The following is a 27063-nucleotide window of genomic DNA, read 5'->3' as shown; positions in this document are numbered from 1 at the left end:
CAAGCACTTTGTCAGCGCTAATCGACAAAGCAGCAACACATTCATTCAACGTCGAATACCCTCTGCGCCAAACTAAATACGAAATTAAAGGATAAACTAACGCCAGATTCTTAAACTGTATTACAAAATATCTAAACTTAGTACGCAGGTTTATAATTTGCAAAAATTTGATGATAAATAAAGTTTCTAAATAGGTATATCTACACTCATGTCCATAAATTAAGGATAATTCGTAGTCACGCGTAAATCGAACTTTAAATATATAACCTGTAAAATCACTACACACATCTTCAAGAATCATATGCAAATTTCAGGAAGTAACCAGATGACACCGATGGTACGTCACAATGACGAGAGTGTAAGAGAGTGATATATAAGGAATACAGGCAAAGAAGTAAAATTGATCGCAGGCGCTTTATAAGCATTTCAGTGCAATAACCGAATAGTTATGACACAAAGAACGCATTTGATTGATTTTTTACGTGGTAGAATTATCGGCCGTCTGGAATGTGGGCGTACCCAACTGGAAAGTATCAGACGAACTTGGAATTGCCCAGAGTGTCATCTCCAGGCTTTGGCAACGATTCCAAGATGATGGTAATGTGAGTAGACGTTACAGCACAGATCGCCTCAGAGTTACAACGCCGAATGAGGAACGGTATTTGGCAGTTACTGCCAAAAAGAAACAGGCGGAGCACAGCCTCAGACCTGCCTCGTCAGCTCTCTTCAGCCACCGGTACGACAATTTCAAGGCAGACCGTGTACAGACGCTTAGGGCAGATTGGTCTATATGCTCGTAGACCTGTCAGATGCGTTTCACTTACTACAACTCACTGTCGCCTGCGGTTAGACTGGAGTAGAGAGCATGCATTGTGGACACCGCAACAGTGGGCTTGTGTGATGTTTTCCGACGAGTCCAGGTTTAGCTTGCAGTCTGATTCTCGCCAGACTTTCATATGGATAGCTCCAGGTACCTGTTACCACCAAGAAAACATCATTGAACGACACCGTTACGGTGGTGCAGGAGTGCTCGTTTGGGGTGAAATTATTCTGGGTTCCAGAACTGACCTGCATGTTCAAGTTGGAACCATGACAAGCTAAATCTATCGGGACGTCATTCTCGAACAACATGTACATTTGTTTCGGGGCGCCATGGGCGCACAATTTGTATTTATGGATGACAACGCCCGTCCTCACCGTGCAAACATCGTAAGCGAATGCCTTCAATCGGAAGATATCACCCGTATGGAGTTGCCGGCATTCTCACCGGACTTGAATCCAGTAGAGCACGTGTGGGACATGCTTGGCCGACGATTTGCAGCTCGTCAACCTCCTCCTACATGTCTACCGGATCTTCGGAGAGCATTGCTTTTTGAGTGGTGTAATATCCCCCAAGATCAGATCGATAATTTGATACTCAGCCTAGTCGATGTACGGACCTAGGCTGATGCCTAGGCGTTGTACGGACTTTATTGCATCGTCTGGGAGACATACAATGTATTAACAATCATACCAACCATGTAATATTGGTTTTTTTGTAAACAGTTTTTTTTTTTTTTTTTTTTTTTTGTAATTTGCTCCAGGGAGAAAAAATCGCTAATTTTTTTTAATAATATCAAACATATAGCATCTTATTTTGCTCTTTACCGTTTGTTTAATAAATAAGCTTTACAAATCAGTCAAATTTGTTTTGCTTTTAACTCTTCCTTTGTCTGAATTTGCATTATCCTTAATTTATGGACATGAGTGTATTTAAACGCTCACTTCCGGCCCAGAATATTGGAACTTTCGGTTTATTCCGTTACAGAAAAATGCTTATAACTACAGTTCTAATTAACCTGTCAACAAGCGAAATGTTATATTTGATAGCTAAAGATGTATTCTTTAAGATAATGTAATAAAGTAAAAATCGAAATTTTGACCGAAAATCGTCTTTTGTACGAGGTCGGATACGTTATTCAGTCTCCGTGTAAATTCAAAGCTAAGATATAATAAATAGATTGTTTAGATTTGTCAACTCAGAATGTGTATACGTAAGCTAAGAAAGGAGTAGATTACAGTTTCAATGTTTTCTTGCTTTCTATAACATTCTTGTGTGTATCTTTGGAATAAGCAGGTAATGCTTGTACATAATTAAAATTCTGTGTCGTTATGTTAGATGATGATCATTTTTTCTTACTGTCTGACTCTTATTTGAAAAGAGGCCTTGTTATGTATCAGATTTTACTTATCAAATGTCAAGAAATTTAGAAAACAAAACTATTAAATAAAGTATTTTATACTATTTTGACGTATTTTGGGGTATTAAGAATTCATTTCCTCTTGCAAAAGTTGCTGAAATGTTGCTCCACATCTCTCAGAAATTTTTTTCTCACTCTCACTTTTTTTTATGAGCTTGCTCGACGTGCTGTTTGTCATGAATGAATTGGCAGGTTTCTTCAAATCCGTTTCTTAGAAAACCGCAAATCACCTTCATCTTGCACTAAAGGAATCCAGCTAATACTAACCTAGAACAAGTAAATCTACGGCTTTCCTTCTTTCCTATAAAGCACACCCAAATTCGTATCCGACACCCAACCCTTCCCTTAAATTGCACACCGCAGGTGAGTAATAAGAGGAGCCCTGTCTAGACAAGGAGGCGCCCCTTTTCCGTAGAAAAAATTCTGTCCCAGTGCAAAAATGTGTCCCTCAAGGTTGGAGCATTAGGGGTGTGACTTTATAGCAAGCACTGTGCCTCAAAATCTATATAACGACTTAAGAACTCATCTCGTTTACTTTTAAAATCAGTTCATTATTTGGGAAGATGTAATTTAAAATCATTTCAGTTTTCGTAATGAGTTATGTCTGAATTAGTATTTTAAATATTAAATAATTCATTATGTTATTAGTTGTATCCACAATTCAGAATTGATTTGGCGCGGTCTACTGCAGCCAGTTCTTAACTCGGACGTGACTGTTTCATTTCCGAATTTTCAACGGAAAAATCCGATTATTTGTACTCACAGCTCAGTCTGAAAACAGCTTTTTGTATCATTTATACCTCAGTCAACGTTTTTAGACAGTACTGTGTAAATTAAAGAAGGTACAGCCAATGCTCTGAAATATATAACACTTTTAAGTGTCTTTTATCATATTAAGATGCATTCATAATATGAGACTATATGTGTATGCAATATAAAAGCTATATTGCATAACTTTTCGGTTTCAGTTTTTTACTTTAAATTACTTTAATGAAAGTTTTGCATTTTACTCATTTTCAAGAGATAGCAAGAAGGTAGCACGTTGTCATTCTTAAAAGCTGTAACCATAAGTGCTAAATTTTTGTGCTTTTGCAGTTATATAACTTTGTTTCATTCCATCTTTTTTAGCTTTAAAATATCTACAGCCAGCTCTAAATATCGAGAATTCGCTCCATGTTGGGAACACGAATTACATTGGGTGTAACAAAGCTATGATGTATACATATATCTTCTGCCATGAACACAGCGATATTGAGTGTGTGTGTGTGATTATGGCAAAGCCTCGAGGGCTATCTGCCTAAGGGGAGGGATGCCTTCGTGGAGGACTTTCTAAGGGAAACTGGCTCGTATACACGTTACACATGGGGAAAACCACGAAAACGCCCATGCAGCCAGCCCGTTCGCGGGATTCGAACCTCGGACCGAACTACCAGTGTTCAGCTACTTTACCGCTCGGCCGCTGGTGGGCCTTTCACAGCGATATTGAAAAAACTTAGATGTATAAATTAAAGAAACTTAGATGCATAATTTTTTTTAATGCAGCAACCGCGAAACACTCTTAAAATTTGATTTTTGAGGGAAATTCAAATGTGAGGAGGATAGGATAAGACAGTGCAAATCACGTAATTATTTTTATCACAAATAGAGGATGAAAAGTTGTAAAGCCACACTTTCCGCTTAAATTGATAAGAAGAAATTCTAGTTGGGAATAACTGTTAACAAACACTTATAATTCGTGTTGAGTTGGTAACAAAATTATTAGGGCTTAGTTGGGAAAGGATTGAATAGGGACATTACTAAAAGCAACTTTAAAATATGCCAAAGGCCGCATATAGAATTTAATAACAACTAATGCCTGCAGTATAATATATACTAGCTGGACTCGTACAGATCATTCACGTGGAAATCATTTAGCCTCCATTATGTGTAGCTATTTGATCCCACATAACTATGGAAACTAAGTTCTGAATACACCGAGGCCAGTTTCAGATGTGCGCTGAATGCGAAGTCTTGACTATGTATAGTAGAATCCTTTTTAGCCAGCAGCAACAGCACCTCATCGATACCGGATAAGAGGTTTTTTTCGGATAACTGAATCTATATTTCTATAGCTTACTTTTCATGCTTCTTAGTGTAATGCCATATAATTTCGAATGTCTGTCTGATTCCACATAATGATGATTGTCGACGAAGTTTTAAAAATTCGATGTGTATGTGAGAAAGCTTCGTAACACCATATACTGACGTAGATGAATATTCTTCTGCAAATTTTTATGAAAGTCTGCCTTCTTTAATTAACTTCCTTTCATGTAACATTTTTTGCTCCTCAAAAACTCTGATGCTATCTTCATCTTTCCCCTCCTTCTCGCCAACTTTCTCCTTTCCTAGTATACGATCAATTTATTATGAAAGACTGTGATGGAAACGGAATTGTGTAGATCCACAAAAAACTTCACTCCCTTTTTACAAATGGTAACTTTTTCGAACTTGTAACTAAATCTAAGATACTGGGCCACTGGTGCCGGACGTATTTTAAAACCAAGAGAATCACTCGACTCGCCTTCTCTAAGTATGAGCATAGAGCATAATTTATGCCAGCAGGGACGTAAATAATATTCTTTGCATCCTTCCAAGCAAAAGACAAAATAAACCTAGCGTCTTTCAAGCGAATTGTTTCCGTATTATGGACACTATTTTCAGATTTCACACGTCGACGCATAAAAAGCCATTGGTAGTTCATCCTTATATTCTAGATTAGCCCTTCTAAACGTTTTTCATTCATGAACCCTTTTCAACGTCGAGATCTCAGTTATTAAATACTTAATTTATTCAAGTACAAAGAATAATAAATTCAAGTACAAAGAAATTAATGAATAATAATCCCATTTTAATGAGACGGGCTGCATAACAAATTAAATCTTGTTACAATATTTGACACTGCAGGATATAAAGCATTTTCTTCAACACTTTTCGGCATTGAACGATATTTGGATTTAATAAGCGTTAAATCTGAAAAAACTTAATCATACGATGCTGAATGGCAGAAGAACAATTAATGTCATTACATAAATTGTTTGAAATTCAGTTCTAGATTTAATCCAGAATTCAGTCTGCTTTTTTTGTGGAAACACAAGTTTTAAGTTTCAATCACTCGATAACTCAACGATTTTTTCTTGAGCTTTGAATAACAGGCACGCCATATAGGGCTATTCTCATTAATGTCAGTCAAGAATAATTTTTGACTCCTAGATAATGTTTTGAAATCAAAATTCTTAATAATAATCTAATGATAATAATAATCTTAAACTCGCTCTCTTAACATTCATTTCATATCTTGATGCAATAATAAGTTTTTGTGTTCGGAGTTCAGTCTTCATAGAGATTTTAAAACAAACAGCTGTTAAAGAAAGACATGACTTTTAATATAGTTTAATAATTTTTACAGCATCTGGAAATGTATTTTCTAATTTTGTTGCTAATTATTTTCTCTTTGAGGGCCTCTGACTAGATTAGGCAGTTGGTAAATGTTACATGACCACTGAAGACAGCTTTAATACACGAATAAATATTTTCGCCCGTCATCGCCTTTTGCTCTATCCGTGCGAACTCCAGTGCTGCTTTCAGATTCTAAGACTTTAGTTTTAAAAAATTGTAAACCTTAGCATTATTTAGTATATATATCTTCTCCTCTCGTATGTTTTTCCAGAGAAAGACGAAACAATAATTCTTCATTAATGTTTTCTTTATAAATGTATATGAGATATACGAACAACTCAGCTATTTTTGAGATAGTTGTTTCGTCCAACTGAATTGTAAATTCTAGGCTTTCTTTAAGTCTGCTAACAAGTGGCCTTGAACTGGTCTATGCTAATTTCAGAATTCTATTGGCGATAGTTTTTTTTTTTTTTTTTTAAAGGAATTTTCCGAATTTTACCGCCATGTAATGCAAAATCAGGCAAAGGAAGAATTAGAAGCAAAACAAATTTGACTTATTTGTAAAGCTTATTTATTAAACAAAAGGTAAAGAGCAAAAAATGATGCTATATGTTTGATATTATTAAAAAAATTAGCGACTTTTTCTCCCTGGAGCAAATTACAAAAAAAACCTATTTACTAAAAACCAATGTTACATGGTTGGTATGATTGTTAATACATTGTATGTCTCCCAGACGATGCAATACAGTCCGTGCTACGCCTAGGCATGCTGAGTATCAAATTATCGATCTCATCTTGGGGGATATTACACCACTCCAAAAGCAATGCTCTCCGAAGTTCCGGTAGACATGTAGGAGGAGGCTGCAACTCGTCGGCCAAGCATATCCCACACGTGCTCTACTGGATTCAAGCCTGGGAATGCTGGCCAGTCAATACGGGTGATATCCTCCGATTGAAGGTATTCGCTTACGATGTTTGCACGGGGAGGACGAGCGTTGTCGTCCATAAACACAAATTGTGCGCCCATGGCGCCCCGAAACAAAAGCACATGTTGTTCCAGAATGACGTCCCGATAGATTTGGCTTGTCATGGTTCCAATTTGAAGATGCAGGTCAGTTCTGGAACCTAGAATAATTCCACCCCAAACGAGCACTCCTGCACCACTGTAACGGTGTCGTTCAATGATGTTTTCTTTGTGGTAACGGTTACCTGGAGCTATCCATATGAAAGTCCGGCGATAATCAGACTGCAAGCTAAACCTGGACTCGTCGGAAAACATCACACAAGCCCACTGTTGCGGTGTCCACAATGCTCTCTACTCCAGGCTAACCGCAGGCGACAGTGAGTTGCAGTAAGTGGAACGCATCTGACAGGTCTACGAGCATATAGACCAACCTGCCCTAAGCGTCTGTACACGGTCTGCCTTGAAATTGTCGTACCAGTGGCTGAAGAGAGCTGACGAGGCAGGTCTGAGGCTGTGCTCCGCCTGTTTCTTTTTGGCAGTAACTGCCAAATACCGGTCCTCATTCGGCGTTGTAACTCTGAGGCGATCTGTGCTGTAACGTCTACTCACATTACCATCATCTTGGAATCGTTGCCAAAGCCTGGAGATGACACTCTGGGCAATTCCAAGTTCGTCTGATACTTTCCAGTTGGGTACGCCCACATTCCAGACGGCCGATAATTCTACCACGTAAAAAATCAATCAAATGCGTTCTTTGTGTCATAACTATTCGGTTATTGCACTGAAATGCTTATAAAGCGCCTGCGATCAATTTTACTTCTTTGCCTGTATTCCTTATATATATATATATATCACTCTCTTACACTCTCGTCATTGTGACGTACCATCGGTGTCATCTGGTTACTTCCTGAAATTTGCATGTGATTCTTGAAGATGTGTGTAGTGATTTTACAGGTGATATATTTATTTTAGAGTTCGATTTCCGCGTGACTCCGAATTATCCTTAATTTATGGACATGAGTGTATTTCCGTCAAGTATTTGTACCATTTTAGCAGGAGAAGGTAACACAATATCTTTTCCAGTGATGCATGGTTTTTTTATTTTTAGCAATCAGATATGAAACTTCGTAAGACCTTGAAAAAATACTTTTTTGATAACTGTTATAAATTGCTCAGAATATTGTTTCTGTTTATCTGAAGATTTCAAAAGCCGTTCGAAATATTCTTTTAGTTCATTGACGTAAGAGGGATGATTGGATTCAAGATGCTTTTAAATTTTGATGATTTCATACTCTTCATAACCAAAATACTATTGTAAATTAAACAAAGACGTTCTTTGTTTCATTATAGGTATTGAAAATAAAGCCAAACAGGAGAAATGTCTAATCATATTTTTTTCCTTCACATCTTAGATACCTCTTTTTGATTAATAGATCCTGCTTGAAGACACTTTGTAATTTTGCCATCTGCTTCTAAAATATAAATCTGAAATAAAATTATTAATCTAAAATATAAATAAAATAACATCTCTCTTAATAATTTTTCAAATAAATACCAAACTTAGCAAAGTAAAACAGTAATATTGTGTTATTCTTGCGATATACACGCTTGTTGCACTGAAACAGAAACGACTGACTATATAGTAAAAGATTTCGGTGTCGACACCTCATTTTCTGTACATCTGTGTGGAGTCCGCCCAAACGGTACAGTGGTTAGGGGAGCCTCCTGCGGTACGGAAGGGCCAAGGTTTGAATCCCGGAGAAGGCATGGATGTTTGTAAATGTATAGTGTCCGGGCGGCATGAAAGCACTCTAAATATGCGGGGAGCCAAAAGTTCTGTCGAGAAGTTGATGGCAGGTGAAAGCTGGAAGACCCTTGGTCCCGTCTTTCCCGGGGGCTCTCCATCAAAAGTTAGAGGCGGAGCTGAGCGAAATCGTAGTGTTACCTGTATGGTGCTCAAGGCTCTTGCCAACAACAGGCTCAATCTTAGCACTCCTTGGCCACGATAAATTTCGTGGGCTTGCTCTGACGTTACTGCCAGACAAGTCACAACACACACATCTGTGTAGTGCATGACATTACTTACGGCTTGTTTGACACATATTTTGATTCTGAAACATCTCATATGTGGAAATTTCTATGGGACTTCACTATTATGATGCTCCTCCAGTATGTACTAAATATGAATGATAGGTCAACTTGGCCAGGCTTACGATTTTATAAGTGTGTTGTACAAAAAGTGCAATATATTAAATTAAAGCTTCTGAATGGATTCCGACTGATGTTTTTTTTAAATTCATATACTTGAATTAATTTTTTGTGATTTCAGCATTTCACTTTGCGGCCCTATTGGAGTCGCTATCCATAGTTTAAGAAACACTATTCTAGGGGATTCTTTGGTCCATTGGTTGAAAAGGGTTGTCACATTGAGCAGCAGAAACATAGCACAAATGTTTCCTACATTTAAATTTAGTCTATTATATATTTTTATCTCATAAGGCTGACTTATTTTGATACTGCCAGTTAACTGGGTTCTGGTTAAGATAGATTTTACTGCACTTTACTATATTCTAAGGAATGCATCCTAGAATAATTTTTACTTAAAATTAGATTTTATAAAAATCTGAGAGGCAGAAAAACATCGAGACCAAATGTAAAAAAAAAAAATTTTTTCGTGAAATAATAATGTACTTTTAAATTTGCAGAGTGTCTCGAATTCTATTTTATACTCTATGAGCTTTAACAGCAATACTAATAACAACCTTTCTGTATCTTACGTATCTTATAGTTATTTAAAATGAACATTGACAACAATATGGCGTTCGCAGCGCTATAGAAAAGATTAACAAACAGCGGAAGTGATTTCAATAGCACAGAAAGCGCTGGTATTCTCATTTGCATACGATATCATATCATGACGTGCGTTTGCAGCGCAGATATTGGAAGTCTGTAACACCGTCCCAAAACTTCATCCTTAACTTCATCATTGTTCTCTTGTTGCTACATCATCTTTTTTCATATCATATACAGTTCCTTCCTCTTCAAGCTTGTCACGCAATCTCGTAAGCAGAGTGTCAATTTCTGTTCTCCATTGTCTTTAAACCTCTCACTCATTCTCAGTTTTCCGATAATACTTTAAAATTCTATTTGAAAGAAAACGTATCCACTTTTGCTTTTTAGTCTATAGTGATATGTATGCCACCTTGTGGGCTGTCACGGAACAAAAATAATGGAATACCACAAACAAACATAGAAACTGCAACTTCAAATACCAAATGTCCAATTAGGTCATCTTTAAGAATTTCTCTGTTACTAACGCTTAAAAAAGGTAATCAGTATTTTGGGATGTTCTATACAGTGTAAATAAATGAAAATAATGTGTGTGATGAGAACAATAAATTCACTGTAATCAATTCTCTGTATGCGTTTGGATATCTGCATGTGCACTGTACTTTTGCACCCTATTTACCAGTGTATCTGGTACTGTACGCTATCAGAAGAAAGCACGAAAATATGTGGGCATCAAGAAGCCCACGGTCAATAATAATAATGAAAAAAATGGTAAGTTTTCTTAAATTTTCTGCGAGTCGTAGTTGCTATGCACTGTGATTGCATTATTAGTTAGACTATTAGTGGTATTATTAGTTAGTCACAATTATTATACATGAAGACGTTATGTTTAAGCTATTTTCTAGGCGTTAAACGTCCTCCATAAAGCCCTTTCCCTTAGCAGATAATCCGAACAAATTCTCATTTTCTAATTCAGAGTCGCATGAGCTTGTAAGAATTATGTTAATTTACCTAACAGTTAAATTTTGACTCAAGTTCCTTTCCTGTCTTCCTGAATTTCAACTTCCGGCCAGAAAGTACTTTTGGAGTCGTGTTTGAATGCAAATGAGGAGAAGTATTTAACCATCAAGTTCTACTGCCTTCGTGAGAGAGAACCAGTGATTCTGGCTAGCGCGCGTCCGCCTTTTCAGGCTACTTTCTCTTAAGCTATTATTACCCTCGACCGTACTTAGGCCCTTGATAGCTTCGCCGTTATTTAGAGCTAAGAGGCCAACTCTGTTAGAATTTTGATAGCTTCGGCTATATCTCTTTAGTTAAGATTAGTTTAGTTCTTAGTTTCCTAAGTTCAAGCCCGATTGGCGGCTTTGTTGTCAAACTCTAAGACGTTCTGTTAAACTTCATTGGAATAATAAAGAGTAATTTCATCCTCCTTATGTGTCACATCTCTATCACATGAACTCAAGCGATTATTCGCTGATCAGTTCTTAAGATTCTTCAACTTTAACTGTAACTTAAAAGTACACAGGACAGAATCTTACAAGCTTTTGCTTCAGAAATTTTCGGTTATAAAACACGAGACGCGTTAATGAGTACAGAGGAGGTGGTGGTTGGATATGTTTGTCTTGAATGACACCTTTCCAAATGCATCAATAACAGTAACAAACTGCAAGACTACACTGAAAGTCACTTTTTTTTTTGCTGAAGTTACAGTTCATTTTTTGATAGCGATTATAAGTATCATATAGATGAATTTTGCCTAAGCAATCTATTGTTTAAACAATTCTACTGAAACTTTTGCACTGGAGGATTACTCGAAATAGTTTTCAAACCTTTGGAAGTGTTTATGGCAAAGCACACTAGAGCTGCCTTACCTGAAGAAAGGAATGCTTTCGTGGAGGACTTAGGAAACTATCAAATATTCATGTAACATAAGAGGAAAAACCATAAAATGCCCACAGCGTGCCCGTTCTCCTAGATCTGGACCTAGGTCGAACCACCAGCATTCATATGTTTTAAACTTTTCAACCATTTATGTACTTATCAAAAACAATGCTACTTCTACGGTTATGAGGGCAGAGTCTGAAGCGCATTAACCTCATTATATTTTCCTGGACTTCTAAGGGCAGAAATATATAACTGCGAAGCGTATTGTTTGGATGTTTTGAAAAGAAAAAAAAATGCGCAATTTCACAAAAACTAACGTACGCTCATCTTAGAGAGAAGATTTTAATCAGTATATTACAGGTATAACAATCCAAACGGTTTTATAGTTCAAAGACGCCAACTGAATATGGACTCTAGATGTATGCAGATAGTTAAACTAAGTTCGGTTATTGTTCTGGTTCCATTTAGTTTTTAATGTACTAATGGCCCCACTGTGGAGTTAACTCTAAACTAAACTCTTAGTGTGCGGAACGTTATCTATGTGATCCATGGTAAAGTCTCTGGCGCTCCACTCACTTCTATTATCTACCTACTTAAAATTAAGTTTAAATAACTTTGTAACCCACAGAAGTAGACACTTAACACTTTTCCTGAACATACTAATTCATTAAAAAATAAAAATTCTACACATTCAACTTAAAACTACGCCTGTCTCTGAGAGGCAAAGGACTAGAAATTAGAGTTACTAAGTTTTTCGAAGAAGGAAATAAGCCAACACCGGCTTTAGAACTACAGATCTTCGACTGCCAGACGAAAGTGCTACCAATGACATCACGAGAGCACACACAGGGAAGGGCAACTCTGAGTCGATAGACCAAGCTAAGTACCTCTTCTTTAAACATGAGAAGGTGAGTACCAGACGCTTAAGTTATTTATTATAGTAAAGAACTAAGGGAAGGGATACCATTATAGAAGGCTTTCTAAAGTAAACTGGCTAGCACTTAGTTTATGCAACTAGTAAAGTCACGAAACTCCAAGTAGCAAACCCGTTCAGCTGCCGAAATTCAAATAAGGATTATTTACCAATGCCCGTGGTTTTGACCGCTCGTTCACTTGTCGGTCACCTTGAAGAGACATTAGGTATTTTTTGGAAGCAGGAGTCATGAAAAATGAGCAACGCCTTCGCCAGGAATCGAACCACGGACCTCTAGAATACGCGCTCAGCGTGCAGACCACTACACGACGAAGACACGCTAGAAGGCGAGAGAAATACCTTATAACCTGAGGATGTTGAATTTTGCACAATTATTGAAATTTTGAAATATTTTTCCTGCCGTTTTATAATCAAAATTCCCATCAATTATTTTTTTGTAAAAGCACAAAGCAAAACCATAGCTGCACGACATGTTATTTATCACATTATCATCACGAATGTTTTCTCTTCGCATTACACTAATATTCCGCAGTTCACTTCTTCTTCTTCTTCTTTTTTTTTTTTTTTTTTTTTCTTTTTGTGTGTGTGTGTGCTTTAGAAGGGAAAGAAGATTTCAATCCTTAATCCTGTGAAGACGTTTGCAGCCAATTAATGTTTTTACTATTTTTTCTGACATTTTAATATAGGATTAATCACTTAAGGTATATGAGATTAAAATTAGAAGTCGTGGGCATTCGTATGTTTAATCAAACTCAAAACGACTAATTACTATTACAACAAAACCAAAATTGAGCTGTTTTGGTACTATTCATAAATTGACTTAATTTAGTACATTACTAGTCGCGCAGACAGGAAATGAAATAGAATAAAATGTTTACGAACATTATAAGGTATTTCTCCCGCCTTCTTAGTGAGCCTTCATGATGTAGTAGTTTGCACGCTCAGCGCGTAATTGAGAGGTCCGCGGTTCGATTCCCGGCGAAGGCGTTGAATATTTTTCATCTTTCCTGCTTCTAGAAATACGCTTATGTCTCTACAATTTGACCAATCACGTAAAAATGCTGTATCCCGAATGTAATTCCGAATCAATCCTGTATGATAAATTGCACTATACTAAGGCTATGATTAGTATCTCAGAAGTGATTAATTATTCTTTTCATGAAATAAAAATAGTTTTGACGTTATAATAAGAATAGGAAATGAGAGTTCTTTGATTTCTTTAGTAAAGTATGTATATTAGATTAAGAGTGATATTAGTGTTTTGGAATCGTCTTAAAGGTAATCTGTTTGTGTTGACTGCGTTACGAACGTATATCTGAGAATGACATTATTTTTTATAATGTAGTGAAATCTTTTATACTTCTCTTCTTTTACTTTATCAAAGTGGATGATTATTTATATTCTCAGAAACAACAATCTCAGATCGTTTTCAGAGATAGTCGTTTTAAAAAGGTAGTTACCACGAGAGGCATTTACTGTATTTTATCACAATGTCAACAGGTTACAGTATCACATTTGCAAATAAAAAGAATCAACTGTGAAGGAGATGAATCTGCGCTGTACTAAAATGTTTTTCTGAAAATGTATCAAATTTCAGAAAGGAAAGTATCAAAGTTTTCAAAAAAATTATTAAAAATCTTGCAATATATTCGGAGCGAAATTTTGCTTTTCTGTGAGCAACGGCGCTTTCTTGACATCCCAAATGGCAACATTGAAATCCGCAACTTCCTCTCATATACATCCTGTCAACCTGAATATTATTTCCTTTATACGATGTAAACAAAACCAAAGAATAAATTTTAAAAAATCTGAAATCTTTCAGATTTTAAATTACGTCCAAAGGGGCGTTTTTTTAACGTTTTGAGTGTTACCTTTATGTATGAAATATCAAGTTCTTCGCACTTAACCCATACAATTAAATTCAACAGCAATATCGCAAAATAATTTTAAAAGCGCATATCTTTAGAATTTCTGATACACAGTTTCTCGCGCTGGAGATAAACATGTTTCTTTCCTCCGTAGAGTGTTGCCATTGCTCGCTTTGAAATCGTTGAGTTTGATAATCAAATATTCGTTAAAGTGTTATAAAATATGAAATCGATAATAAAACATACTCCAAATTCTAAATTAGTGCTTCCAGATGCACATTTCTATGGAGGATTACGTTATTCAAAATTTGATGGCTCTCGGTCTAGTTGTTTTATCACAATGCGAGAAACATACCTACATTTATGCAGATTCTTCATTATTTAATTTCTTTAAATATAACACATAATATTTGATAATATTTGGATAATATTTGGTGGCGACAAACTGAAAAGTGAAACGGACGTTTAAAGTTTTCGGCGCAAAATGCCAAAACGAAATTCTGCTCTTCTTGCGAACGCCCTTTGGGCTAATAAGAAGTTCAAAATGGAAATTATTTAAAAGTTTATTTTGCTTTAAATGTGTCCAAAAATAACTTTATTATGGAAAATGGGCAAGTTTTTTTTAATGGGAACAAGCCTGACTATGAATTATGCTCCCCTTTCCCACCGCCCGGGAAAAAAAAAAAAAAAAAAAAAAAAAAAAAAAAAAACGTTATTCAGATGTACTTCTTCCCTGCAATTAATTTTTTTTTAAAAAAAGAGAAAACGTTTGCATTCCTAAAAAATTTACGACTCATTCTGTTCCTAAGTAGTTAAAAAATATCAAGGTATAACTATTAATAAGCAACGAACTAATTATTAGGAGTTTCTGTGGTTTTCCTTCCTGCACAATGCTAATATCAGTCAGATACATTTCCTTTCACAAGCATATGGGATTCCTGTAGCTTCAATCAGTCGAAAACTCCCACATGCCTTAGAAAGACTGCGGTTTCTGAACGGTATTTCATAAGAAATTCCTTAGCGTTTCCTGTGCGCTTGATGCAACCTGAAAATTAAAGCATAAATTCTTTAACATGCATAAATTTTTAGGCAATTTTTCTCTTGACATTAGCTAAATAAGAACGATTACAGTTACTCGTATGCAGTAAATCTGTACAGTTTTTCTCTAAATACATTTCATAAACGCAGTATCCCAGAAACCGATATATTGTATTATTGATATATAATTAAGATATAAAAAAAGTAATGGGCAGGTCTTTGTAACGGTTTCATTTGCTTTAAGTTTATTTTTTATTTTTTTATTTATGTTTGGCGAATTTAAAAATATTTCTCTATTATTCTCGAATTTAAAATTTTAATTTAATTTTTTGTACTTTATTAATATTCACTCATTTTAACAAATTTTTGCTTTAATTAGTTTCAGTTCTTAAACCTTTCGTTTTGGTTACCTGAAATGCATGAAGGAAATGGAATTATCATCAAATTTAGATTGCATACTTATTTATTTAATTATATTTATTTATTTAATTAAAATTAAATTATTTTTTATATATAAGCCTTTATACATTCAAAATACAGGGGTACAATCGACCGGGATAATGACGGGGACTACGTTCACGATTAACTCGAAATTACGATTAATCAGATGGTAGTTAAAAAAATTTAAAAGACAGCAATAACCCATATTATAATTAATATTGAACAAGTGCCGACAATTTATCTTCCTTTTCAATCAGTTTAATATGCGGAAATTGCTCATTTCTAAACGTAAATCTAATCAATATTCCAAAGTTCTCTTTTTCAGTTCCACACACGCGTGCTACCTCTTTCTTTCTTTTCTCCATTAAAAAATTTGGATTTAATAGATCATGACAAACACACATAGGAAGGCATTCCCTTGCTTTAGAGTTATTTGTCTAAAAGAAGGTATGCTTTCAAAGAGTGATTAAGATTCTTTGTGAAATGGCTGTGTACTTGATTGATTTACTTTTAGCCTGAGCAATTCGTTTGAAAGAATGATTTAACAAAATTTATATGTTCAGGCTTAAGTACAATTTAATTGCGCATTGTTGTGGATATAAACAACCGAAAATGCTATGACAATCTATTATCACTACTGTTATCCCACGTACTTTCCTTTTCTTTTCTTTTCCAAACATATATTTGCTGTTGACAGTTTTGTTTTACACTGATGGTTTGTGTTAGCAGTTTTTCCAACACTCTGCAATAAACAAATTTTGCAAATCCGTATCCGGGTTAATGAGCACATTCTTATGTTTGCAATTGGAATGATCCTTTTGAAAAATCTTCAGAATAGTTTGATTATTTCATACCGTACTGCTAAAAAAACTATAAGAATTAGTCGCATTCTGTTATGTTATGCATTCTAACGAATAGCTGAGCATTTCTTTTAGATTTGACAATATTTCTGCTTACGAAAGAGATCCTTTTTTTCAAAACCTCATTATAGGGCTTTTCTAAAAGAAGAATACATTTACAATAATTTATAAATGTTCACCTGAAAGATACCGTGATGAAACTTGAAGGTAGGGCTGGATTAACCATTAAGCAAAATAAGCATGTTAGCATGCATCAAGAAAAAGCAGCACCACAAAAAAGAACGTAGGTCTCAACGAAAGGGGAGGCTATAAAAATTTCCGATTCCCTATTTTACTATGGAATCTACAGTGCAGCTTAAACCAAGACAAATGGAAAAGGAATAGACCCCCCCCCCAAAAAAAAAAAAAAAAAAAACATGCAAAGATCAGGGTCAAATCTTCAAAGCGCTTAGGGTCTTTAAAGTTTTAATCCGGTTCTGCTTGAAGGAATATGTGCGTACAAATATAAGGCCTCTCCTGCCCCCGTCGTATCTATAAGGTGATGTACTTAAGTATTGTACATCCTATAACTCAGAGATAAAACAGCTACGTCTGTAATGGTGTTTTGCGTTTTAAAATTCTGAAAAACGGAATCTATTACCGTGGTTCCACTCAAGTTTCCTTTTCTCCAGAAAATCACTTTCAGGCTGGAAATCTATCTAAAACCGCTACAAAAATGTATTTAAATATGGGCTGTGTGTAAGGGAGCAAACGTCCTAGGTAATTTTGCGCATTTGAAAAACTAAATAAGCGTGTTCACGTCACCTTCTAACAAAGTCCTTGGATATCAGCAGGGTAGATAAATTTGGAATTTTAGATTCCACAGCCTATAAGTTTAAAAAATTCCTCAACAGAGGGTAAAATTCACCTCATAGGAATGGTAATTGTAACCGCACTTAAATGAGCTTATCAAAAATAAGCCTTCTCCATTACAGATATGGTACTTTGCCAATTTACGTGTGTTACGTGCTTATGTCATCACACGGAATAATGGGGCAAAATCTTCATACATGCTGCACACATCCCTTTAAATATCATCTAAAAATCTTTAATTGTGTTCCTTTATATAAATCATTGAAACTGTGTATTTCTTTTGCAATAATCTTGTATTTATGAGAATAGTCATCTACACTGCAATGCCATTTTTTTCACATAAACTATGTGCTCCTTAGAAAAATGTAATTCTTTTTTCAGTGCATTTTCGTGCTTTGCAAGTTAACAGATCTGTCTTTTAGATTTCAAATAGTAAATTTAATAAACTCCAGAATGTTTGATAGTTATAAAGTCATCGCTCATGTAAATCCGGATCATAGTGTTTCAAGCTTATGTCACATACTACGTTTGAGTTACGGTATGAGGAAACTCCTTTATATGACCTAGAAAACCCAAATGAAAACGCTAAACTAAAAGATTGAATTAAAATGAAAACGCTAATAATAAAAGATTTCATTCATTGCGCCACATACAGATAAGATCATTAATATTGCTCTGTCAACACATACAGATACGAAGGCATTATCTTTAAAAAGTATATGATATTCAGAACGGTTAAAATATGCATTTATATAAAAGTTCAAATTAGGAGAGGTTTTATAATTAACAAATCTTTTTCTAACGAAATAAGAACTCTGATAAGAAAGAGACGGGGTACCTAGTAATCACGGAAAAAGAAAGCCTATTTTAATGTGCTGAAATTTTGCAGCATTTCTGATATACACTTCGTTATTAAAAGATACCACTTTTAGACGCCCACTCAGTTCTCCAATCATTTCAAGAAATCGTATTACCTTCTACCACTCAAATCTCGATTAATATGGCACCGACTAAGTAAAAAGTTCAAAAAGTGGATCACAGACTGTGAATGCTTTGTTCCCTGTTCTGGAAAACGTGGAGGAAATTGGCTGGAATAGACATAGCATTTATAGTGTGATTCTTGTTGGCGGAACAACAAAAAAACCAAAGAGTTTCTGCCTCGATAACCAACGTTATACTCGTTTTTCTTGGAAATTGCATTGCCCAACCCCACTTTTGCCTCTAAATTACTACCTTCTTTCGTAGTTAGGCCAGTAATTTTGGACAAGTTCGACATGAATCTCGTTTTAACATTCTTAATGCAGTTTATCAATGTGTCTCGTTTGTCGCCTTACGCCCTCTGCAACAAAATTTGAAAGACCTTTCCAATTTATTGGGTGGAGTAGCATGTTTCCTATGATCTGATATGCGGACCATTTTTATTTAATGAGCTTAGTTATAGAAGGCAGTTAGTTTTTAGAAGGCATTTGAATACAGCTGCAAAAATTGTGTTTAAAACTTTGGAGAAAAGCTCAGCCTTTTTTTTTTTTTTTTTTTTTTTTTTTTACTATGGTTACGGGTCTTTCTTCTTAGAAAGAGACGAAATACGAAATATAACGTCAAATTTTCAGATAATTAACGTTTCTGTGATTTACTCTCTCGATGGAACAGAAGGATGTGCCTGCTATTTTGAACCTAGATTACGGGTTTCCAAAACGATGCTGGTTCATGGCATTGGCGCCAGACGATAAAAGATTTTGATTCTGTAGACGCTGAAGAATACATACACACAGAGAGACACATATATGTAGATCTGTGATATGTGTCTATCATTCTCCATTTATTTTTCATTCTCGAGAATATGTAACACAGAAAAAAAATAAAAAATCTTATCTTTTATAATAGATTTCATTTATGTTTCCAACTCTTTTTATCCCAAAGGCAATTTATTCAATTCCTTTTAAGTGCATTCGTTAGGTGCGGTGAAAAAAAAAAAAAAAGCTATCTTGTAACATACAGATTGGTAAATCCTTAGAACTTTTGATAGCTGCGAGGCTGATGTACAGCATAGCAGGTCACGATAATAAGAATTTCATGTGTGCTCTAAGCTAAAAAACACATGGTTGGAATATATAGACGCGTCGTAGTTGCTTACAGCGATTTCGTGACAAGACAACTAATTTTGAGCAAGAAAAAAGTATCAGCAAAAGAAATCTCGCAATTAATCAACTAGCGTCAAGAAATATGTACTTTACCAGTTCTAAATGCTATGTAATAAAGATAAAGGAAGATAAATAGCAGAGCTCCTTAGTGAAACATTAACATTTATACTAACATGTGGTTTTTCTAAGCGTATGCGATCTAAAGAAAGCATGAAATTGTTGCAAACCATCAGAATGAGTAACGAAAATGCATTTTTATATTTAACTTCATTGAAGATGAATTCAAAACATGTGGTAATTAGTTTGAACAACTGAGTGAAATGATATAATAGTCGAGGCTCATTATAACGACTGTTCATTATAGCAACCGTTCATCATACCAACCGTTCCATTGAAACGACTGATTCAAAACGTCCCTTAAGTGTTAAAAGTTATAATATTGAATCTACTTTCATTATAACGTTTATTTCGTTATCATAGCATTCTTCTTTATGATGCAAGGAGTCGCTATAACGAACTTCGTCTATATTTCTTATATATGTATAATTATGTCATTATATGTATATATTTATATCTGCAATTTTAAATTAAAGAATAGTAATTTTTATCACAAAAAAAAATATTTTGCACTGTACAATTCAAGCACCCTTATAATGATCAGTTAAAAATTCTATGCATGTTAAAAAAATGTCAACAATTGCTCCCTGACCAACTACTTGAGGTTAAACCCTGTTTTAAATTTGAAAAGACTGGTCAACTGATTATTAACCACCGCAATGTAATAAATGATAGCATATGAAATTGCCAGCTTCCTGTTTACAATAAATTTGTAGATCCGTTTCACCAGCATATTATCACAGGAGATCTCAATATCATTGAAGATGTGCAACTGCGAGAACTAATGCAACTAGGTACCAAATTTCGTCCTACTTTCAGTATTAATTTATTATTTTAGCTAGTAATAGTACCAACTTGCCTACGACTACTTTTCTTGAATGGAAAGTAGCTCTTATTAAAGAATTTCAACTTATGCTTTTCAAGTTATCCAGTTTCAATCGTTTCCACAATAAAAGTCATCTAGAAACTCTTATTCAGAAACTGCAAGATAACTTTATCATCACAAAGATTGACAAAGCTAGCAACAATTTCAGTGTCATTTGTAAAAAAATTTATTTCGACATTCTGCATAAAGAATTGCATAGCACTTGCACCTATCAAAAAATCTCTACCAGCTCTAAGATACTTCTCAATAAATTTAATGCACTTCATAGAAAACTTAAAATTCGCCCTTGCAAATATAATAACAGGTTTGCTAATCTTTATGCATTTCCAAAATTTCATAAGACTACTATTAAGTTATGATTCACAGCCAATAGTACCAGAAGTTATTTAAAGGAGATAGATTATCTCTTTGCACAAAAACTTCATCTCATACGAGACGTCATCAATAATTATGATTTTAAAGATCAACATTGCAACTGGATGATATCAAGCAACGAACAAATTCTTAAAATCTTAAATTCACTTAAAATAGAACATATTCAATGCTACGACTTTGAGAAACTCTATACTATTATACCACTTGAAGAAATTTATAGCAGTTTACTTACTCTTCCAAAATTGTTTCCCAAAATTTCTACAATTTTAAATGCTGAAAAATGGCAACTTTTTCTTTCAAGCGTACTTTTCAATAATTATATTCAATTTAATAACAACATCTTTAAACAAATACAGGGAATACCTATGGGAGGCAATTTTTCAACTGCAATCTGTGAATTATTCCTTTTTACACAAGAATTTACTTTTGTAAGTTCTCTAAATAACGAAGATCATAAATATTACCAACACATCTTTCGTTATATTGATGATGTAATAGACTTCAACAACTTCAACAAAATAGAAAAAGCTAATATCTACCCTTCCTGCCTACAACTTAATACTACAAATACAGTGCAATATGATATAGTTTACCTTGATTTGCATATTATAGATTACAATTTTTTGAAAATCTACAATAAACGAAGAGATTTCAACTTTCCTGCGCTTAAATTAACCAACTGGAATTCCAATATTTCTAAGAGTCGTCCTCAATACAATTTACGCAAAATTGCTTAGAATAAAAAGAATCTGCAATACAAGAAAACACCTCCAAGAAGCAGTTCTATACTTTGTAACAATCTTGAAGAACAACCTAATTCATACAAAAGTAATTAAATATGCTTTAAAAAAGCTGGCATTAACTTTATCTTTTAGATTTTTTGAGTAAGATAATGAAATTTTATGCTTAAATACCTATGGGACGGTGTAAAGTGGATGGCTGATTCAGAAGATCTAATGTATAAATGTAAAATTAGTTCTTCTCACAGCTTCATTTTTTACTCTTAAAATTTGGCACAGTCCTTTTAATTCTATTCTTAAATAGATTTGAAGCATTTTCTGGCCATTTCTTTCCTGTTATTTACTTATGGGCCATTTCGTTTCTGGAAGCTTGATCGCCCTCTAGCTTGAAGAATTTCGACTTTAATTAACAATTTACTATTTTTCCTTATTTCTTCTTACTTTTGTGGTCATATTTTAACATATTGTTGAATTAGTCATTTTTTCTTTCACCCGCGCCCAAATTTCTTCAAACTCGTAGAGCAAGACGTCATCTTGAACAGATTTTGCTTTCTTCAACACATTGTTCCCCCTTACACTGAGTCAGGTTTATGCCAACGGTCAGTTACTTTTCATTCGCTCTTTCGTCATGACGTTTCTTCCCCTTTTTACATCATACTGCCTAGTTGGTTAGCAGCTTACTTGCTCGAGGCTTTCACAACCTATTTGGTTTGCATCGTTACTGCAATGAAGATATCGACGATCCAGGTCTGGTTTTAAAAAATATTTCTTTCCTTTGTATTGATTTTTGGTCTTAGCAAGACCCTTACAAAAATTTATTTGTTTTATTATAATTTTAAATTTAATTTTTGGTACTTTCACAAAGTTTAAACTCTTTAAGTTAGTAGGTTCTTCCATAAAATCTTGTATATTTTGAAAATAATAGCAAATCGCTATTTATTTTATTTTCTACATTGGCATTACCATTCCATTACCTATAGTTATTATTACACCTTAATGTGTTTCTTCAAGCGGAAGCGTCGGGAAATTGGAACAGAGAACTGAGACTAAGGTTTATGGCGAAGTTTTTTCAATTAATTTATAAAAAGTGTTTCGTATACAGTTTCAATTGTCTGTTTCGGCAAAACGCGATATAGAGCTAGCTGGATTCGAAAATCATTAAAAATAATTTCCCCTGAAGAGCCTTAATGAGATTCGAATTGGGCTAATCTACCATTTACCGCTTCTTTGTTTTTATATTTTAAGTCATTTGTCGCACTTTAATTCTAATGTTTAAAATATGCCTTAATTTGATCAGCATATTGCTTACAATTAGTATTGAATTTTATTTGTAAATATTCAAGTGTTTATATTGTTTATTTTATCTTTATTACACATTTCATTGCACTTTATTTTACTTATGTTAATATTTTCATGGTACCACAGTACCTAAGCAACTTTTTGGCGTACGAACTAGTAATTTTCTTTTAACTTTTTTCTAATTTTTGCAGCTCTATGCGCAAAGTTTTTGACCACATAGGTCTTTTATCGTTTGTTCTCTTTTCTTTAATTATTTATATCTGTATATATATATATATATATATATATATATATATATATATATGTAATATTTTAATGCGTAGTAGGAATCCGGTACTTTAACTTCTGACCGTAGACATGGTTGAGTGGAAAAGGCAGGAATAAGACGTTGATAAAACTGAATTGAAGAATCACCATCTTTATTTTTTACACATTTTAAATCATCTATTTGGCAAACAAATTAATTTTCAATCATCGTCGAATACAATAAATTTGTATGTAACAGGGAAAAAGGTACGACGTCATTTCAGGAAGGGAAGGATATAAGCAGCGTGGCAAATACTATAAAAATGCATATAGTGTTGCAGTATTTCTCAAAACTGCTTTTGGTGATGCAGAATGAATAATAATTTAAGCTTTGAAAAGTAGTTATTTGTGGATCATTGTTTAATTTGTTACAGAACCAGTTGAAATCAATAAGAGCATCAGCGAAAATTTTAATATCATTTTTATTTTTCCATTTAATTACAGTTACAAAAGTTAAAACAGTGAAATCTGCCGTGGTTATATAAGATGACTGCCTTTTAAAGTGATAAATATCTGAGAACTAAGTAAAATAACTGTGGAACACCATCAATATTGCTTTTCTGTAAAGCAAACATCTCTGAAAAAGACACAAATTAAGTCGTATGGGGACAGTTTTCTTAGGGAAGTTTCACTAAAATTATAACATTGTTTCAGTCACTGTATTTCGGAGCTATTCATAATTCTATGTTCTTTCTATGTTCAAGTAAAATATTTGTTTTAAAGTATGTAGCGATGTTTTTTCAAGTATTATTTGAAAGGAGTTTTCTTACCGCGTGATTTTGTGGTAATCACACCCGGCTGGCAAGCAGCAGGTCCAGAGTTCGAATCCTGGCAGGGCATAATCGGTTTGCCAAGTTTTCTGTCCCCAAAGCTTTAAGAGAGGCGTCTGCACTAAAATGTGGTGCAGGACAAATCATCACCACCTTGATTTGGTAATGGGGTCCATCGCTTTTTAAGTAGGGGAGAATGTAAGAAATTGTCTCCTTTCTTATTACATATCTTCGTGGAAAGCATGTCCGATTGGCAATTGGAAGGTCCATGGTTCGAATCTCAGAGAAGGCATAGTTGGTTTAACTTAAATTAACTAAGTAGAGAAATTCTAATTCATTCTAATTAATTTCGATTTTGGTTTGCGCTATTAAAATTAAACAACTAGCACCAAAGTAATAAACAGATAATAGACAAAGATAATAGAGGCAGCATGTAACAATGCGGCAATCCTGTCAGTAACATGGATATTACTTATTTTAAACTATTTTGGAATATAACAGCATAAGATATTTATGCCCTTCTGCAAGAGTTACGTAGAGGAGAAAGTTCTAGAAAAGAGAAAAAAAAATGAAAGCAAGTGATTAAAGATTGGCATAGTGTAAAAAAATGGATTGCTTGAATATTTTATATTACATACATATGTCTTGATGAATGTATGTAATAATAATTTTAGAAACTTTAAAATTAAGAAGAAAGTGAAGCTTCCTGGATATCCTAGCACACTGTTTATTCTAATAATAATAACTTTTAACCTAGCTGCCCAGCGAGTATATTGATTAGTGACTGAAACGCTGTCGCATGGACCTCCGACCTAAGGCTCTACACCAATTAGAGTTATGTCCATGCAGCGGAAAAGAATCTGCCATCCACCGTCGACGGCATTCATTGAATCAATGATAGTAATATTACAATGTTAAATTGACAATGTCGTCTTTACAACAATTGTTACATAATAGTTCGTATGAAAAAAAAATATACAATAAATTAATCATCATCACATTGTCATGGATAGGATCTATGCTGTGGAGAGTGGAACTTGTATTATATATTAACCAGCCTCTAAACCTATATCTACTTCAATACGTCATAACTTCGTATTATCAGTTACACACCTAACTATATGTGTCCGTACTATTATTGCAGTTATCCACAGAGTAGGCTAGTCACATCAGTTCAGGCAGCTGATAGTTCCATAGCCCAAAGTGTATGATGTGTGTAGGCTATTATTCTACTCGTATATTCATATAAACTCGATTGTAAGTTAACTTTTGATAAGTTCGAAGTACACTTTTGTTAAGTTCATTGTTTACGTAATGATTAGTGACCCTGACTGCCGTAGTGATGGGCCCGAGTTCGAATCCCGGAGAAATCAGGGTTGTAACTGTCCGTCATTTCATAGGAGGCAACGGTGGCCACTTATTAGGTGCTTCCATAATGAAATGGTCACCACTTTCGGCCACTTGTAGGCCAGTTGTAAGCTAATTGGCTATTAAATAATGTGCTCTGCCATTAAAAAAAGTAATTTTTAATCTGAGATGATGAAGGTTATCAATACAGTGATATTTTTTCTTCAATAAAAATAAATAGTCATGCACTGTTAAAATATTCCCCTTATTTGGAGCGCTGAATAAATTTTCAGGGTGACGTAAAAGCAATGTTAGTACAAAAGGATAGAGAAACGTTTGGATAAATATGCAGTTGTGGCACACTTGACACAGCTCAAACACTGTAAAGCGTAACACATTAGGTGTCTGAGGTGGCATGCAAGCCTTTTACTTAAAAATATTTCGGCATATCTTTATCTTCATGACCATTTGATATAGTTCTTTTTTCAAACATAGTTTTTCATAGCGTTATTGCAGCAAATAACACAACTGGAGAGGGCGCACTCATAAGCTTGATTTTTACAACCGACAGAATATATGCTTATTTGGCGAAAGCAACTATTTAACAGAGGGAGATTTATATCTGAAATTTTGCAAGTGAATACAGAATTCTTGACTTATTTATTCACTGTAGGATGACTATTACTCACTATAGGATGGTATTGACTGCCAAATTAAGTTACTGGCTGTTAATGGCGTCTTACTGCATGGGATTAGATGAAAGTTTAGTGCTTTAGTGCCTCTTAAACTGCCACCAATGTTTATTTTTAGTTTCTCCATGAGTCAATGTCAAGGGTTATTAGCAATTAGAAATGATTTAATTAGTTTGAACATTTTCCCAAAGGACTCGTGAGTTAATACTTACCCATTAAATTTTTGCTGAAATAAAATAAAGAATAGTTTGTTGTAAAATTAAATGCATACTGAAGGGAGATTTGCTAATTAAGAATGACATTAAAAAGTCTAAAATTAAAATTAAATTTTCATCTTACATAACATATTTTTAAATTTGTTTTTAATTCATTATTCAATTTGTAAGAAAGAACTTTCCTTTCATAACGTAGTATCAAATTGGAAGTCTGAAGATAGAAACCGATCAAAATAATCAAGGACCCATGAAGTCATGACCCACGAGAGTCACGTGAAAATCACTGAGGTTCACATAAATACTCTAAAATTATATTTCTTTTATTAATAATCACAGAACTATAAGGCTTGTTATACCAGTTCAAAAAGAAGAACTGTTTCAGCTCCAAAATCAAAAGAACTGTTCTGAAACCAAATGAACCGCATACGAACTGGTATCGAAACTGTATTGAAAACCAACTGAGCTGTGTGTCAAACTGAACTGTTCCAGTTCTTTTGGAGGTTGTATAGTGAAAAATATCTCAAACTTATTTATTTTTTCCCAAATTTATTCTTGATGCCGTCTATAAAGGCTTATCTTTCCATTTTTTTTTATCTATGTCACGTTACGCTACACTACTAAATTTCAGCAGTTCCACACAGAGTAATATTTTTCATTTGTTCTCATACAGTAACAGTGTAAGTATTACTCATAGCAAGCTAATCATTTTAGAAGTGTATACAAATTTTTTAATCATATTACAAACAATATCCACAACTAGCATAATTAGTAAGAATTTTTTCCTTAAAATATATATATTTTTATCACACTACAAAAATTTTGTTATAATGTTGTTACAATTTAGAAAAATATTACTTGAATTTTATTTA

The sequence above is a fragment of the Stegodyphus dumicola genome, chromosome 8, assembly GCF_044657685.1.
Source record: "Stegodyphus dumicola isolate Sdum_Otavi_A_Nest chromosome 8, ASM4465768v1".
Classification (NCBI taxonomy): Eukaryota; Metazoa; Arthropoda; class Arachnida; order Araneae; family Eresidae; genus Stegodyphus; species Stegodyphus dumicola.
Note: the sequence above shows the minus strand (reverse complement) of the source record.